This window comes from Pristis pectinata, chromosome 17, assembly GCF_009764475.1.
Source record: "Pristis pectinata isolate sPriPec2 chromosome 17, sPriPec2.1.pri, whole genome shotgun sequence".
Lineage (NCBI taxonomy): Eukaryota > Metazoa > Chordata > Chondrichthyes > Rhinopristiformes > Pristidae > Pristis > Pristis pectinata.
In genome coordinates this window covers 13,785,850-13,802,221 of record NC_067421.1, presented here as the reverse complement: position 1 = coordinate 13,802,221, position 16,372 = coordinate 13,785,850, and positions in this window count along the sequence as shown.

Here is a 16,372-nt window from a genome sequence, read left to right as displayed (position 1 = left end):
CACTAGGTTCCAAGGAGCAGTTCGTCCACTGAAGTGTTATAACTAAGGTGAGGGAGGGGAGAAGGCGAAGTGCTTCCCCAGCACTGCTATAGGACCAGAAGTGCAGCACACCAGCTCACCCCCTTCCCTGCCATTGCAGCCATAAAACACGAGTAACCCCCCCGTGGTTACATAGTGCACCCTACCCCCACCACTCGGAGACCAGAACCACCCTGTGCGTTCTCCCAGGGCCAGCCTCTCCTGCGCCACCCAGTGCCCGCAGCCTCGCCGCTGCAAGGCTACAGCTCGGGACATTGCAACTGTGTGCCCGCCGGTGAAGCAAAACCGGGCGAGTGTTGGGCTCGGGTGCGGCCTGGCGGAGGTCCCCGGTGAGGGGGCGACGCGGATGCAACGGCGGGGACTGAACTCACTCACCTTGGAAGCGGCTGCTGGTTGCTGGAGACACGGGAGGGACTGCGGGCGCTGGGAAGCTGCAGCAACACCCAGAGCGCTGGAGGAGCTCAGCGGGTCGGGCAGCATCTGTGGAGGGAGATGGACAGTCGACGATTGGGGTTGGGACCCTTCAGGAGTGGAAAGAGGGGAGATGGCGGGTATAAGGGGGGGAACAAGAGCTGGTGGGTGATGGGTGGATCCAGGTGAGGGGGGGGTGATAGGCAGGAGGGGGAGTGGGATTGAAGCGAGAAGCTGGGAGGTGATAGGTGGCAGTAACAAGGGGCTGAAGAAGGTTGAATCTGATAGGAGAGGACTGGACCATGGAATAAAGGGAAGGAGGTGTGGGTGATGGACAAATGGAGAGGGTGGGGGAGGGGAAAGAAATGGGGGGATGGGGGACAGTGGGATAAGGGGAAAGTGGGACAGAGGGGAGTGGTTACCAGAATTGGAGAAATCGGTGATCATGCTGCCAGGTTGCAGACTACCAAGGCAGAAATATGAGGTGCCGTTCCTCTAATCTGCATCTAATCTCAATTTGGCAGTAGGGGAGGCCGTGGACAGACATGTCGGTGTGGGAATGGGAAGTGGAATTAAAATGGCTGGCCACCAGGAGATCCCGGCTGGTGCTGCAGACGGAGCGAAGGTGCTGGACAAAGCGATCCTGCGTCGGGTCTCACCGATGTAGAGGAGGCCGCGCTGGATGCAATAAATGACACCGATGGACTCGCATGTGAAGGACTGCCTCACCTTAATAACCTGTTAGATTTTTTTTCCCAGCAGTGCATGAATGTTTTCGGAGCAGCGCCCTGCTGGGACACCTCTCCCACCACCTCCTGAGCATCGGACTGGAGGGAGGCTGGTTTCCCTCCCTCCATCTCACCCACAGGCCTTCCTCATCAACTCTGGCACTTAAACCTCCTGTGCACTGCTGGAAGACATTGGTGCTTGCTCTCTCACTGTTCATCCATTCCTCAAAGTATCTCAACATAGATTCGACCATCAAGTGACTCACACCACTCCCTGCAGCTACAATGCACTTTGCCTTTGAGAGGTGCAGGGTGCTTTTAATGAGATATCGCAGTTATCAGGCTCACTGCTGATGTGTGCAGCTGATGAATAGTACAAAGCATTGGCAGCATGTCAGGCATCAGGTAGCATGAACTTACCATTGCTGCCTGCAGTACCAGGAAAGGTCACAGATTAACTGCGATCCCATCGCCATTTCAGGGGATGACACAAACTCATGGAATCTTAAACCAAAATATACAGAACAAGACCACTCAGCCCCTCCCGCTTATGCTGGTTCTTTGAAAGGCCTATCCAAATATTTCCATTCTCATGGCCTTTTACCCAGAGCCCTGAAAATATTTTTCCATCAAATGATTCTCAAATTCCTTTTCAAAAGTTACTATTGAAACCGCTTCCTTTGCTTTTCAAGCACTGCACTCTGGACCGTGAGAGCTCGCTGCAATAAATGTTGTCCTCCCTCACCTCAGCTTGTTTTTGTTGGTTACCTCAAACCCGTGTCCTCTGGTTGTTAGCCTTCCCCCATGGGTAACTGCACCACGATATTCAGTGCTTTGCTTCTAGTGAGTCTCCTCCCAACTCCAAGGAGAACAACTCCAGTCTGTAGCTCACATCCTGCCTCCTGATTATCACTCTAGTTACACTCTTTAAAGCCTTCACATCCTCCCAGAAGTGTGTCACCCAGAAGGAAACACAACACTCCTGGCAGGGACTAACCAATGACTTACTAAGGTTTAGCATAACTCCCTTGATTTTATATTCTGTACTCTGTTTATGATGCCAAGGATTTCATGTGCTTTAGCAGCTTTCTCCAATGTGCCTCTTCACTTCTTTTCCTCCAATAACCCCGACTTCAGGTCTGTCCTGGACCTTGACTACTCTCCCAGCTCCTCTCTCATCTTCTCTTACACCCCTGGACGGAAGAACAGAAAGTTTTCTCCTGATTCCTCTCATCTCTTGCTCCAGGCAACTTGGTCCGTCCACCTTCTCCTGCCCCAATCCATCAGTGGTACTGGAATAACTGCTTCACTGGTGACCCTCATTTACTGCTCTTAAACTGCAAACAACCGTTTCTACTTCCTTCTGTTCCAGTCACGCTGTATCCTTCTCCAGGCTGAAAAGCAAAAATTGGAGTAATTGGAAACCTGAAATAAAACCTGAGAAATACTCATCAAGCTGAAACATTAACTCTGTTTGCCTCTCCACAGATGCTGCCTGGCCTGCTGAGTATTTCGAACATTTTCCATTTTTATTCCTGCACCAAGTTGTTATTTCCCAAGCCATTCTGTGATCTATTTCTGTGATCTAAGAGTTTTATATAATCAAAGCTCAGAGCCAAGTTAGAACCATCCAATCAAAACTCATCATCAATTTAACAAAAGCAACAGGTGCAAGAAATCTGAAATTAAAAAAAATGCACAGTAGGGCGGTGCGGTAGCGTAGCAGTTAGTGCGACGCTATTACAGCGCCAGCGATCGGGGTTCAATTCCCGTCGCTGTCTGTAAGGAGTTTGTACGTTCTCCCGTGTCTGTGTGGGTTTCCTCCGGGTGCTCCGGTTTCCTCCCACATTGCAAAGACATGCGGGTAGATTAATTTGGGTTTAAAATGGGCGGCGCGGACTTGTTGGGCTGGAAGGGCCTGTTACCACGCTGTAAATAAAATTTTTAAAAAAATTTAGATAGTCAGCAAGTCAGGCAGCAACTACAGGAGGAGAAGTGAGTTCTTGTTTTGGGTTGACGCAGGAGACGGCAGACGCTGGAATCTGGAGCAACACAAAACCTGCTGGAGGAACTCAGCGGGTTGAGCAGCATCTGATGCAGGGTTTCAACCTGAAACGTCGACAATTCCTCCCGCCCCCACAGATGCTGTTCGACCCACTGAGTTCCTCCAGCAGATTGTTTGTTGCTGTTGTTTCAGGCCGATGACCTTCCGTCAGAATTCATTAGTGCTTCAATGTTAACCTTGTTCCTCTCTCCCAGGATGCTGCCTGACTGCTGAGTTGTTTTTCACTCCATCTTTTCTTTCATCTTTGGCTCTCACTGGACTTTGACTCTTCACCTCAGTCTCCTGTTGACAGTAGAATGTCTTTTCTTCCCCCCAGCAGTTTAATATAAAAGAGAGAAACTCTCTGGAAATGTGGGTGAACAGTGAGCAAACTGAAACAATTTTCAGCTGCCCATGTTGCATGCACAGACTTTCAATGAAATTGCAATTACTAAAGTTTGGTGCGACAAAGGAGAAAAAAAATCCATTAATTTCTCATCAGTGTGACTGACTTGTATTCAGCACCTGCCATTGGCCCAGACAGGTAATTAAAGGGAAGAGGATACAGTGAGCCAATGGTTTACACTCAAGAAGCATGCGGTGCTACCCTGCGTATAAAGGCACTCACCCCTCACAGACGAGTGTGGCCATTTGAAGTTTAATTATACCAGTGTGCAGACAGCAGGCAGCTAAAAGGTAATGTATTATCACACAGACTGAAGCTTGCTTTACACTCAAGGCTGTCACAGCCAAATGAAAACACAGATGGGAGGACCATCTGGAGATCTCCATGCATTTTTAATGTAGATGGTGTTCTAAAAGAGCAAGTGCTTACTTACACAGACTTCAGCCACCCCTGCTGTTAAACTCACCCTAATTCATCACAGATTGGTTACAGCACAGAAGGAAGAGGTTCAGTCCACGCATGGGTGTCCTTGGAGAGGGAGCACGCGGTATCTGCGGGCACCCCGGTTGAATTCCGCGATCGGTGGGCCCCTCAGGGGATTGTGTGTGTCGTGGATGGTGTGAATGCAATTCTCATCTGAAGTGGTGCGTTTTGCGGTCATTTAGTTAGCATTATTGCCGTAGTTATGTAGTTAGCATCTGTCTGAATAGTTTTATTTTCTTCCTGTGTTGCTGTAGTCTTGACACTGGATGTCATTTTGTGGCGCTTTTAGCGAATAAACTTTTGTAAGGTAAACAAAAAGGAGGACATTCAGCCCATCAAGTTTGTACTGGCTGTATGTTGCACCATTGGCTCCTCAGCCATGCATATACACCAAATATCCAAACCTATGGTTCTTCTCGTACGGAACAGGATTACTGTTGCAACAGCACATCATCAGTCGGGTGAAACTAACCTGTTTCATGACCTTCTAAACCCAGCTCATGTTCCCTATTAGTCGGTGAACAATCCACCGCTCGGTGAACTCTGCCTCACAATGATAGGAAGAGTCGGCATCAAAGGATCAAAAAGTGTCGCCGCTACGATCACTTGGCTATCACAAGCCAGTTAGCCCTGTGGTAACTTTTCTGACACCTCCTGCTTCACACTGTCCTCCAAATTCTTTCAGATACTCATCCACGGAAGGCTACAATTGAACCTGCCTCCATCCCTACCTCAGCAGTGCATCCAGACCCCAATCACTCACCGTACAAGCAAAGTTTCCTCATGTTGCCTGTGTTTTTTTTTTTGCCAATCACCTTCGTTCTATGTTTAAGATAAAAAGTAAGAGGTTTAGAGGAGGTGCAAGGAAGAATTTCACCCAGAGATTGGTTGGAGTTTGAAATGCACTGAGAGGATGCTGGAGGCAGAGACTCTCACAACATTTAATTTATATCTAGGCTCGCACTTGAATTGCCAAGGCATGGAAGGTTACAGCCCAGGTGCTGGTATGGGATAAGTATTGTTAGACACTTGGTAGCCAGCATAGATGTGGTTCTGTTTCCATGCAGTATGACTCCATGACCCTTTAGTAAGGGGCAATCAATGGGTTGGTAGGACCTGCCCCAGGACTGGATCAGGCCTAGTAGTGGGACCGCACCTCCCTTACCCTGGGTGTGAGAGGGAAGGAAACAGCCCTGGCCTCCGGGCACCACCTCCCCCTCCACACCTCAAGAACAATGGTTGACAGCTACAGAAGGAGAGCAGTTGGTCTCAACGGGAGGCAAACAGTAAAATCCTTCTAACTGTATTAAAAGGTTTTATGTAATTTAAGCAGATTCCCCTCCAGAAATAAATATGCCAACTGACCTTTGCAAGGTCTGTATTACTAAAATGTCAGTGTTACTTCCCTGCAGTTTTTTCCCCCATTTTGCTTGCAACCTGGCTGGAATATTGCAAAGTTCATTCTGCAGTTTAGGAAGGCCGTAATTTTGTTCCACGTTCCAATATCTAAGTAATTTATTTCTGTCAAAGAAAACTGTGATCCCAGCACTGAGCCTCGGGGAACATCGCTGTCTAACATCCTCCTGTTCGCAAAACAAACATTTACTACGACTTGCTATTTTCTATTTTTAAGTTCTTTTTATCCAGGCTGACTCTGACCATCCTACTCCGTAAACCTCAGTATTTTTAACCAGGCTTTTGTGTGGTACTCTGTCACTTTCTTAAAATCCATGTTGATATCCACTGCATTTCCTTCCCGGTTATCATTAAAAAAATCAATAAGGTTAGTCAAGCAAATTGTGCTGCCTCTTCTTAATTAACTCAAATCTCTCTGGGTGTCTGCTAATTTATTCCATGGTTACTGTTCCTTAAACCTTGCTCAGCACTTACGTTAAACTGACCGGACTGGTTCCAGTAAATGAGGTGTTAGTTACCCTGGGTTCACTGCCCCTTGGGTAAACCCCTTGTGAGCATTAATTGTTAAATAGTGTTGGCTTTTGTTGTTTACATTAAACTTGTCACAAGTATGAGGCCAGTCTAATTTAGTAAAGGTCTTTTCCCCTGCTAATTTTAAATTGCCCCTAAACAGAGGTCTCAGGGTACAAATCTGTGGGGTTTGCCCATCATCCACAAGTCTATTTAGGCACAGTTAGTAATCCCTGGACAATTCATCCACTTTAGGCATCATTTCATGGATATTGCCCAAACACTCTGTGGTACTTTCACCAATACCCATGTCGTGTAGTGGTTAGCATAATGCTATTTACAACACCAGCAACCCGGGTTCAATTCCGGCTGCTTGTCTGTAAGGAGTTTGTACGTTCTCGCCGCGTCTGTGTGGGTTTCCTCCGGGCGCTCCGGTTTCCTCCCACATTCCAAAGACGTACGGGTTAGGAAGTTGTGGGCATGCTATGTTGGCGCCGGAAGTGTGGCGACACTTGTGGGCTGCCCCCAGAACACTCTAAGCAAAGGTGCATTACACTGTGTGTTTTGATGTACATGTGACTAATAAAGAAATTTTATCTTATTCATCTTCCACCTGGCTTTGTAGGTCACTAAGTAAATATCTAGGTTTACCATGTTGGAAATGTGAGATAGCATTCAGTTTATTCCCTCCCTCCCTGGTATTTCAAATTTCATTCACATTCCCTGACTTCCACCTCTCCCAGGTACAGACACAACGTTACTGCCCTCTCTCATCCAGTACGTCTCATGTCATTCATTCTCTCCTAGTCTCTAGCCTAGCACAGTTCTTCTCATGTTCTCTCTGTTGCTCTCCCTTTCTCTGCAAATTAAAACTCGTTTTACTTCTAACTTTTCCCAGTTCTGATAGGAAGCCATTGACCTGAAACAATAATTCTGTTTCTCTCACCATAGATGCTGACTGACCTGCTGAACATTCCCAGCATTTTCTGTTTTACTACAGTAGATCAGTTTGTTATGTTTACATAAATGAGCTGGGTACCTCTTACTTCTTAGACCTACCTTCATAATGTTCCAGAACACAGCTCTGACGTATTCACGCTAAGTAAGTTTTCTCAATTTCTCAATCAATCAGTTCTTAGAACCAATCTCCCCCAAGCTGTTGTTGGTTTGTTCACACAATCTACAAGCTTCCCTCTTCCATTACACATTCCAATATGTTTTCTGAGTTTCACCAGAATGTTCTCACCTTTAATGTACATCTTGCTAATGGCACCTTACTACTGGTTAGACATACCCCTTCCCATCTTGGGGCAATCTGCGTCAATATTCAATCAATGTTTTGAATATTAACCTTTTGAATTTGCTGTTTTTTTTAGTCACAACTACTGGCATATTTGATATTTAAAATGCACTCCTTTCACTGCTCATCCTTCTCAATGTTATGCACGCCACCTTCTGTGGTTTTCTACCTTCTGTTTGGAACTGCTTGACTACCTCTACCTTGGCTTGTTAGCCCTGCCCACAGAGGCTGTGCACCTTTGCTTTATGCAATCAAAGCATCTAAACTGGTACAGTGATTCCCACTGCAACAACAGCAGGATCCCTACCAGACCCATTTTTTACACCACTCACACTCATGTGACATGTACTCCACATCAGAGCTCCTACCTTACTCCCGCCGCTGATCCCTGATAGTACTTGTGCTAATGTTCTGTGCCAGCCAAACTTCCTCTGCATTTTCAGAGCCCAGGTCCATGACTGTAGCTGTCTTGCACATATGTTCAAACAGCTAGCGTGCTTAGTACCTTGGTTTTGATGTGGTCATTTAACCCACACACAAATTTATCTCACAGCCTGATCCAAGAATGATTCAAAATTGCAATGCCGCAACTGTGATCATCTCTCTTGACCTCTGGTGACCAGTTCCCACTCTATAACACTCCTCAATCTCAGACACTGAGTTGAAATGGTTTTGCAACTTTTCTATTACCTCATTAAATGGAATATTGATTGTTCCAGGAGGACATAAGTAAACTTGTCATCATCTGCAAAGCACTTGCCCTATTTCTATGCTCAATGTTGCCCGCTTGTGTTTGGGTGTGGCCTCATTCTGACCATTTGCACGCTTGCAGTCTGCTTTAACAGTGTTATTGGTTCCACAAAATCATCTTCACATATCAATATACAAATGAAAAGGCTGCTGCTCTCTGTCCAGATCTCCAATGGAACCCATCTGTGTTGGGACTGCCATTTTGTAACTTCAGGAGTAATTAGGTTTGCCTTTTTCTTCACACCAAATTTTGCAAGTGCTTCCTCTTCCTCGAGCTCAAGTCTGCACCTCAGGTTTGTCACAGCTAATTGTGACCTTCACAAACTCATCCCATCAATGGAGTCAGGTAGTCACTTGGCATCCTCAATGACCTTGAACTGTTGGTGGATGTAATTCTTCACCACACCTTCCTCGATGCCAGTGTAAAGTAGTTGCGTTTAATGAGATCTTGAACTCTACCAAAGTCACAGACTGATAAATGTGGGACACAAGAAGCTGAAACAAGATTCTTGTTGTTTATTCAAAGGCTCTTCACAGCCTGCCTTTGGAACTTTTCATACACATTTAGAGAGCAGTCAGTCACATGACACAAACCTTAAAGGGACAGCAGCCTTAAAGCAAAAAATTATTGTTCTTCATTGATTTTACATAAGCTACAGTGTCAACTTTTGCTTCCTAACATTTTACTGTATTAAAGGTGCAATATAAATATAAGATGTTGCTATTTTCTGATGGATACAAATCAAATACAAGAGGACATGCATTTAAGGTGAGGGAGGGAAAGTTTAAAGGAGATGTGCAGGGTAAACTTTTCTACACAGAAGGTGGTGGGTGCCTGGAACAGGCTGCCAGAGGTAGTGGTGGAAGCAGATATGATTGTGGTATTTTAGAGGCTTTTAGATAGATACATGAATATGCAGGGAATGGATCATGTGCAGGCAGAAGAAATTCAGTTTAATTTGGCATCATGTTTGGTGCAGACATTGTGGGCTGAAGGGCTTGTTCCTGTGCTGTAATATTCGATGTTAACACGTGGTCCTTAATCAGAAGGTCTTGGCTCATAGGAACACGGGTTGGTGAGTAACTCAATCTGGATTTTGTACACTGTCCCAATCTGAACTGGAAGGAAAATGGAGCTGGGGTAACAGGTGATTTACTGTAGCGACACTAAAGTGGATGGAAAGAGCAAGGAGATGGGGTGGGGTGTAGTGTTGGATGGGGACAGTCTATCGCCACTTCCTCAGCAGTTCATTGCCACCGAGTAGGTTCTGCTCTAAGCTTCTTTAGTGGTGACGGTTGGTCAAGATTTGGGCAAACCAAGCACCAGGGCAATAAGTATCTCACACCAGACACAGAGGTTCAGAAGTTTCATCATCAGCACAATTGTAAGTCTAATCACAGTGCTGCAGAAGGCACTACAGACAGTTGTGGGCTAATGGAGAATTGCTTCAGGCACCCACTACCAGTCAATATGGTCAGAGCATCACTCAAGCCATTAAATGAGGGTCACTCACATTAACGAAAGCGGTAAGATAGCGCCCGACAAATTCAACTCCAATAGAGCTGGAAGCAGCCTATGGTGGGAAGACACTCGAGTAATCTTGCGATTTATTTGCTTTGGTACTGACTAGCCAACCCTAGAGGAACACTCATTAAATCAGACATCTCTACATTGCTGCCGGAAAATATGTCAAACCTCGATTCTTCAAATAAAAAGGACAATGTTACATACTTGTCATCCATTTCTTTCTGTCTTTTCCTTGTTCAGTCTGCAGAGGCACAGACTTGCTCTAAAATCCCTCAATAATTCACTCTCAAGCCCACAGCTCTCTCACAAATTCACCCAGAAATGTATTATGCTGTCAGTAATTTACACTCTCGCCACTTCACTATTCCTCAATCCCCAGCTCCCTCACTATTTCAGTCTCAAAACCCAATGCCTCATAAATTCAGCCTCCAAACCTGCAATTCCCTCACAAATTCCCTCACAAATTCCCTCACAAATTCCCTCACAAATCTGCCTGCTGCCCCACTGATTAACCTAAATGCCACTAAACCCAGATCCTTCAATAATTCAGCCATAAAGACCAGTTCATTCAGTAGTTTAGACAATCCCCCAACAACTACTAATTCACTCAAATCCCCAGCTTGCTCACTAATTTATTTCAGAAGTCCTGACTCCCTGAAGTAATTTACCCTCAAATGTCTGACTCACTCACTAATTCGCCTTTGAACCCCTCACTCCCAAATTAACCCCCTCCATGTGTTCGCCCACAATCTCCTCTCACCCTCAAATCCACGGCTCCCTTGCTGCCGCACAGAATGACATGCGGGCACTATTTTTTGCCCAGACTGGGGTGCAGCCCTACAATCTGCTGCCCCACTTCCCCACCACTGCCCTGATTAGGGGGCGGCAGGGTGGTGCAGCTGACAGAGCTGCTGCCTCCCAGCTCCAGTGACCCGGGTTCAATCCTGACCTTGGGTGCTGTCCGTGCGGAGTTTGCGTGCTCTCACTGTGACCGCGTGCGTTTCTTCCCAATGCTCCAGTCTTCTCTCGCGTCTCAAGGACGTGCTGATTGGTAGGTTTATCAGCCACTGTAAAGTGCCTCTAGTGTGTAGGTGAGGGTTAGTTGATGGGAATGTGGGGAGAATAAAAAAAATTGTGATTAATATAAATGTATGGTTGATGGCCAGCAGAGACTCTGAGGCTGAAGGGTTTATTACAGTGCTGTATCTCAACAGCTCTTTTCTGGACATCTTGCCTGTGCACTTGGGTGACCATTTCAAGGTCACTCTACAAGTTGTAGAATCATCGGGGGGCGGGGAGGTGGGGGGTAGGATGGATAATGAAAACGTGGGGGGAATAAAGTGAGCTTGGCATGGGATTAGTGTAAATAAGTGCTTGATAGAATGGATCTAGTGGACTGAAGGTCCTCTTTTCACGCTGTATGAATCCCTGGCTTCATTTCCATGTGCGCGTGAACTTTTTTAAGTTTCGAAGTGAAATCTGGAAGAAAATGACTAATCCTTTGTGATTCATTGAAGCTAGGCTAAATAATTCACAGAAAACTGGGGACTCAAAATCAGTCAATATACTTTATGCAATAAATGAGATCAGGCCAACTCTCAGTATTTACATCTCAAGTCCATGAAATCGGTGGTGTTATCCGCAGTGCTTTTAACTTGAAACTTCCTAGTCTGCAGAATCAAGTTAACAAAAACATAAAATGCTGGAAACACTCAGCAAGTCAGACAGTGTCTGTGGAAAAAGAAAATGAGTTAATTGACGTGAAATGTTAATTCATTCTCCACAGATGTGCCCGAACTACTGAGTGTTTCCAGCATTTTCTGTTTTTCTTTCAGATTTCCAAATCAGCAGTTTTTTTGCTTCAAGTTACTATTTCACATTGCATTTAAAATAAAAATCTATAGCAGATTAAAAGTGTATTTTAAACACGCATGAGGACTGAGAGCAGATTATTCTAGGGAAACACACGTCAGGGGGTCAGAATCTAGAAAGATACCGAAGTTTGAAGCTTCTGGTGGGACTCTTTGTAGATGGACACATTGAAGTGTGAGGTGAAAGTGTGATGTATGGTGTTAACCATTTTAACATACCAGCAAAGCGGCTGGGTGTGGCAACACCGTGGAAATAGCCTCATTTCCTAATCACACAAGGATTTTAGGATGTAATCACCATTCCTTCATTATCACCAGGTTGAAATCTGCCACCCAACACCATCATTGCAGCAGCACCATTATAAGAACTAACGTAATAAGTAACAGCACATTCTGAGTGCAGCCTAGAACACTCAGCCAGGAAGAATTATACATAAGAAAAAGGAATTGGCATAGCCAAATGCAGTAATCACCCATAAGCAAGCACAGTATCTGATACAGCTGAAGGCATTGAGTAGTTGACTGTGTGTAATGTCCCCTCACTAACCATCACCTTACTGTCCATCCTGTGGCTTTCTACATTTTGACTCAGAATGGAGCCTGATAATCAACTCCTGGTACCATTGTGATATAACCCTGTGACACCACAGTCTGGAGATCACACTCACGAGGAGCTTGTGGGCTCCATCAGCCACTAGATGTCGGCTGTGCGCTCATCAGGTGGGAGAGGGGGCCGAGCCTTCGCAGGGGAGGACCATCACCCTGAGACGTTGGAGGTCGACTGGCCAGGAACAACCAACATTTTCCAAACGCGGAGCAACTTCCTTCCCACCCTTCAGGAATCCCATAAAAATATCCTTTGCACCAGGTCTTCAAACTGCCCTAAAATTCCCTTTATTTGTTCAGCTTTCCACAAGCATAAGATTTTATATCTCATGAGAAGCAATGTAAAATACAATTTGTTATCACCATTTCCTAATGAGGAATAGGGGACAGTATTTTTAAAGTCTTAGTGTGCTTCATTGCCAAGGTACTACTGCTGTTGTCAGTCAGTCAGTAACTGGAAAAGGAAAAATCTGGTGAATACACAAAATGATTCTCGAGTAACTACTTTCTCACACAATATATATAATTGTAAGGGTCACCCTGGAGAGGACAGTAAGATGCTGTGGAGCCAGTCTGGCTCCACTTAAAAAATAGTAAACTTAGTTTCTGACTGCAGCACCTGCTGCATACAGATTACCATGGATTCCCAGTAGAAACCTGGCATTCTATCCCAGTAGAATGCTTGCCATATTCAGTATGTCTAAAGTGAACACCGTGGACAGGAGGTGGTCTTTGAGAAACAATCACCTCAGAAAACAGGGTCCCATCACTAATCATTCACCTAAAAACAGGTGTGACTGGGTGAAAGAATTCCTTTTGTTGCAGAAGTCCCCATTCAGGCCATTGAGCTCATCAACGTCTTTGCTTCACTTGCACCCCGAGTCTAACCTGTTACTGACTTCTCATAACCATTGTTATTCCATCTCAAGCTGCTAAGTTCCTACTTTAAGTTCTGACAATTTTCTATAATCTTAACACCCTGTTCTTTTTTCTTAATTTTATGGTTCTTGTTGCTACCTCATCAAATGGCGGAGAAAACCCATCATTATTTATCTTAAGCTCTTGTAAGCATGACGGCTTTTGTTCAGGTTGCCCCATTAACTTGCCCAGTGCCATCTAATCAGTCCCAACCCCTCTGGACTCCAGTCACGATTGTAGCCCCATATCTTTAGTAACATCCTAATGAAGTCACACTGCACTTATCCCATTAACTTTTTGTTACTCTTAAAATGATGTTGTCCGATTCTCCAATTAACATCTCACTAAATCTTCATTTAAGTTCGGCACTAGCTGTACAATTTTGCATTCCAAAGAAAGAACTTCATTTTACAAAACACTTTCCCTGTTCTGAAGTCATCCTTAAAGGTTTACTGTTGAGATTACTTTTGAAATGCAGTCAATGCTATGTAGAAAGTTGTTCCATTACATAGACTAGGGATCTACAATTCTAATGCAGATCTCATGTTCTTAAGGTACAATAATGGTGCCTCTCCAAATGAGTCAAGGAAGATTGAGGCAATGGTTTCTCACTCAAATGAGGAAATTATTGGATAAAATGGATGTGGGAAATTTTTCTTCTTTGCTCCAAAAGGGCAGGAGGGTGAGATTGTTTAAGTACCTTCCTCCTTTGGGATCAGTTACTTTCCTGATGAATCATTTTATGGTGAATTTTCTTCTACTATCGGCCGGTGCATGTTCAGTTCAGCATATCGGGTGACTTACAGAGCCAGGAGAACCTAGGACCTTTCCAACAATGTTTCTATAAATGTTGGAAGGGTGAAAGGAGAGTAAAGGATACTCGTTCCAATCTCCCTCTGTGACCCCTTCAGAACTGGGTAATCCCAGCAATGGGCCCAGACTCAGGTAAAATGCCTGGCCCTGCTTCTTTGCCACAAACTACCTGGTCTAAAATTTCCAGATTTCTGCCTGGTCAGTTTGAGCCTTTGATTAGTGTAATTATAATATTAATTCTGGTTACAAGAACAACAAAAAAAAACATGTTTGCAAACTAGAACTGAGCTCCAATATTCACTACTACAGCAATACTTCAAGCCTAGAAAACAAGAATTATCTCTAACCACAAATGAGGACAATCTAGGGAAACACACAGAAACAACTTCAGGCAGGTATTTATAAATAACCATTTTAAATCTTAATTTAATTATCCTGCAATCTGCTCCCAACGTAGTATAATTATACTGAGGGAATACCTGCTAGTCTTTAGAAATAGGTTGAACTACGTGATTTTATACGTGATTTCTGCAGTCATAAAGACCTGCAGAATGAAACCGAATACTGCAATTATAAAGTGGCAATTCTGTAACACCATCACAACAGCTGCTCACTAGCCAAAATCTGTGTAAATTGTCATTGTAAAGCCTTTCCCTTCAATTATTGGCTCTACTATCCATAGAACCATAGAACAGTACAACATAATACAGGCCCTTCAGCCCACAATGTTGTGCCAACCTTTAAACCTCACCTAAGACTATCTAACCCCTTCCTCCCACATATCCCTCTATTTTAAATTCCTCCATATGCTTATCAAGCAATCTCTTGAATTTGACCAATATACCTGCCTCCACCACCGCCCCAGGCAGCGCATTCCATGCCCCAACCACTCTCTGGGTAAAAAACCTTCCTCTGATATCTCCCTTGAACTTCCCACTCATTACTTTAAAGCCATGTCCTCTTGTATTGAGCATTGGTGCCCTGGGAAAGAGGCGCTGGCTGTCCACTGTATCTATTCCTCTCAATATTTTGTACACCTCTATCATGTCTCCTCTCACCCTCCTTCTCTCCAAAGAGTAAAGCCCTTAAAGAGTAGCTCCCTTAGTCTCTCCTCATAATGCATATTCTCTAAACCAGGCAGCATCCTGGTAAAATCATTGGAGTTACTTTCATGGAGTTACTATCATTGGAGTTACTTTCATAGAATCATAAAGCTGGGAAACAGGCCATTCACCCAACTCGTCCAGACTGACCAGTGGGCACCCTTCCATATTAACCCCATCACTTGGTCCATAACCCTCTACGCCGAAGTGATTCAAGTGCTCATTTAGACTCTTCCTAACTGCTGTTAGCACCCCAACTTTAACCACTCCCTCAGGCAGTACATTCCAGTTACTTACCACTCTCTGGGTGAAGAAGGTTTCAGGTAAGGTAGAAGAGATTCAGAGGGTATATGAGAGGGACCCACGTCCTCTAGTTTTATCTACCTCTGATATGGAGATAGATTTCCTGCAGTTTACCTATTTACACTCCTCAATTTTATATAAACGATTTGAATGTAAATGTACAAGGCATGGTTAGTAAGTTTGTGGATGACACTAAAATAGCTGGTGTTGTAGACAGTGTAGAAGGTTATAAAAAAAAATTAATGGGAGATCTTGATCAGCGGGTATGTGGGCTGAGGATTGGCAAATGGCTTTCAATCCAGATAAACGTGAGGTATTGCATTTTGGGAGATCAAATCAGGGTAGGACTTGTACAGTGAATGGTAGGGCCCGGGGAGAGTTACGAAACAGAGGAATCTAGGACCACAGGTGCTTAGTTCGCTGAAAGCAGCGTCTCAGTTAGATAGGATGGTGAAGAGAGAGGATGGCACGCTGGCCTTCATTGGTTGGTGCACTGAGTATAGGAGCTGGGAAACTCTGTTGCAGTTATATAAGACGTTGGTGAGGCCTCACTTGGAGTATTGTGTGCAGCTTTGGTCACCGTTATAGAAGAGGTATTATTAAACTAGAAAGAGTGCAGAAAAGATTTACCAGGATGTTGCGTGGACTTGGGGGCCTGAGTTACAAGGAAAGGCTGCATAGACTAGGGCTTTATTCACTTGAATGTAGGAGATTAAGGGGTGACCTGATAGAGGTATGTAAGATCATGAGGGGCATAGACAGGGTGAAAGCACGTAGTCTTTTTCCCATGGAGGGGGTGCTTTAAACAAGAGGCCATAGGTTTAAGATCAGAGGTGAGACATTTAAAAGGGACATCGGGACAGCTTCTTTACACAAAGGGTGGTGCATATTTCGAATGAACTGCCAGAAATAGTGGTCGAGGCAGGCACATTAGCAACGTTTAAAAGCCATCTATTTAAGTTTGTCGATAGGAGACACTTAGAGGGCTATGGGCCAAACACAGGCAGATGGAACTACCTCACTGGGCAACATAGTTGGCATGGACGAGTTGTGCTGAAGGGCCTGTTTTCATGCTGTAAAACTCTATATACCTCAATTATGCCCCCTCTTAACCTCCTCTGCTCCAAAGAGAATAGACTTAGC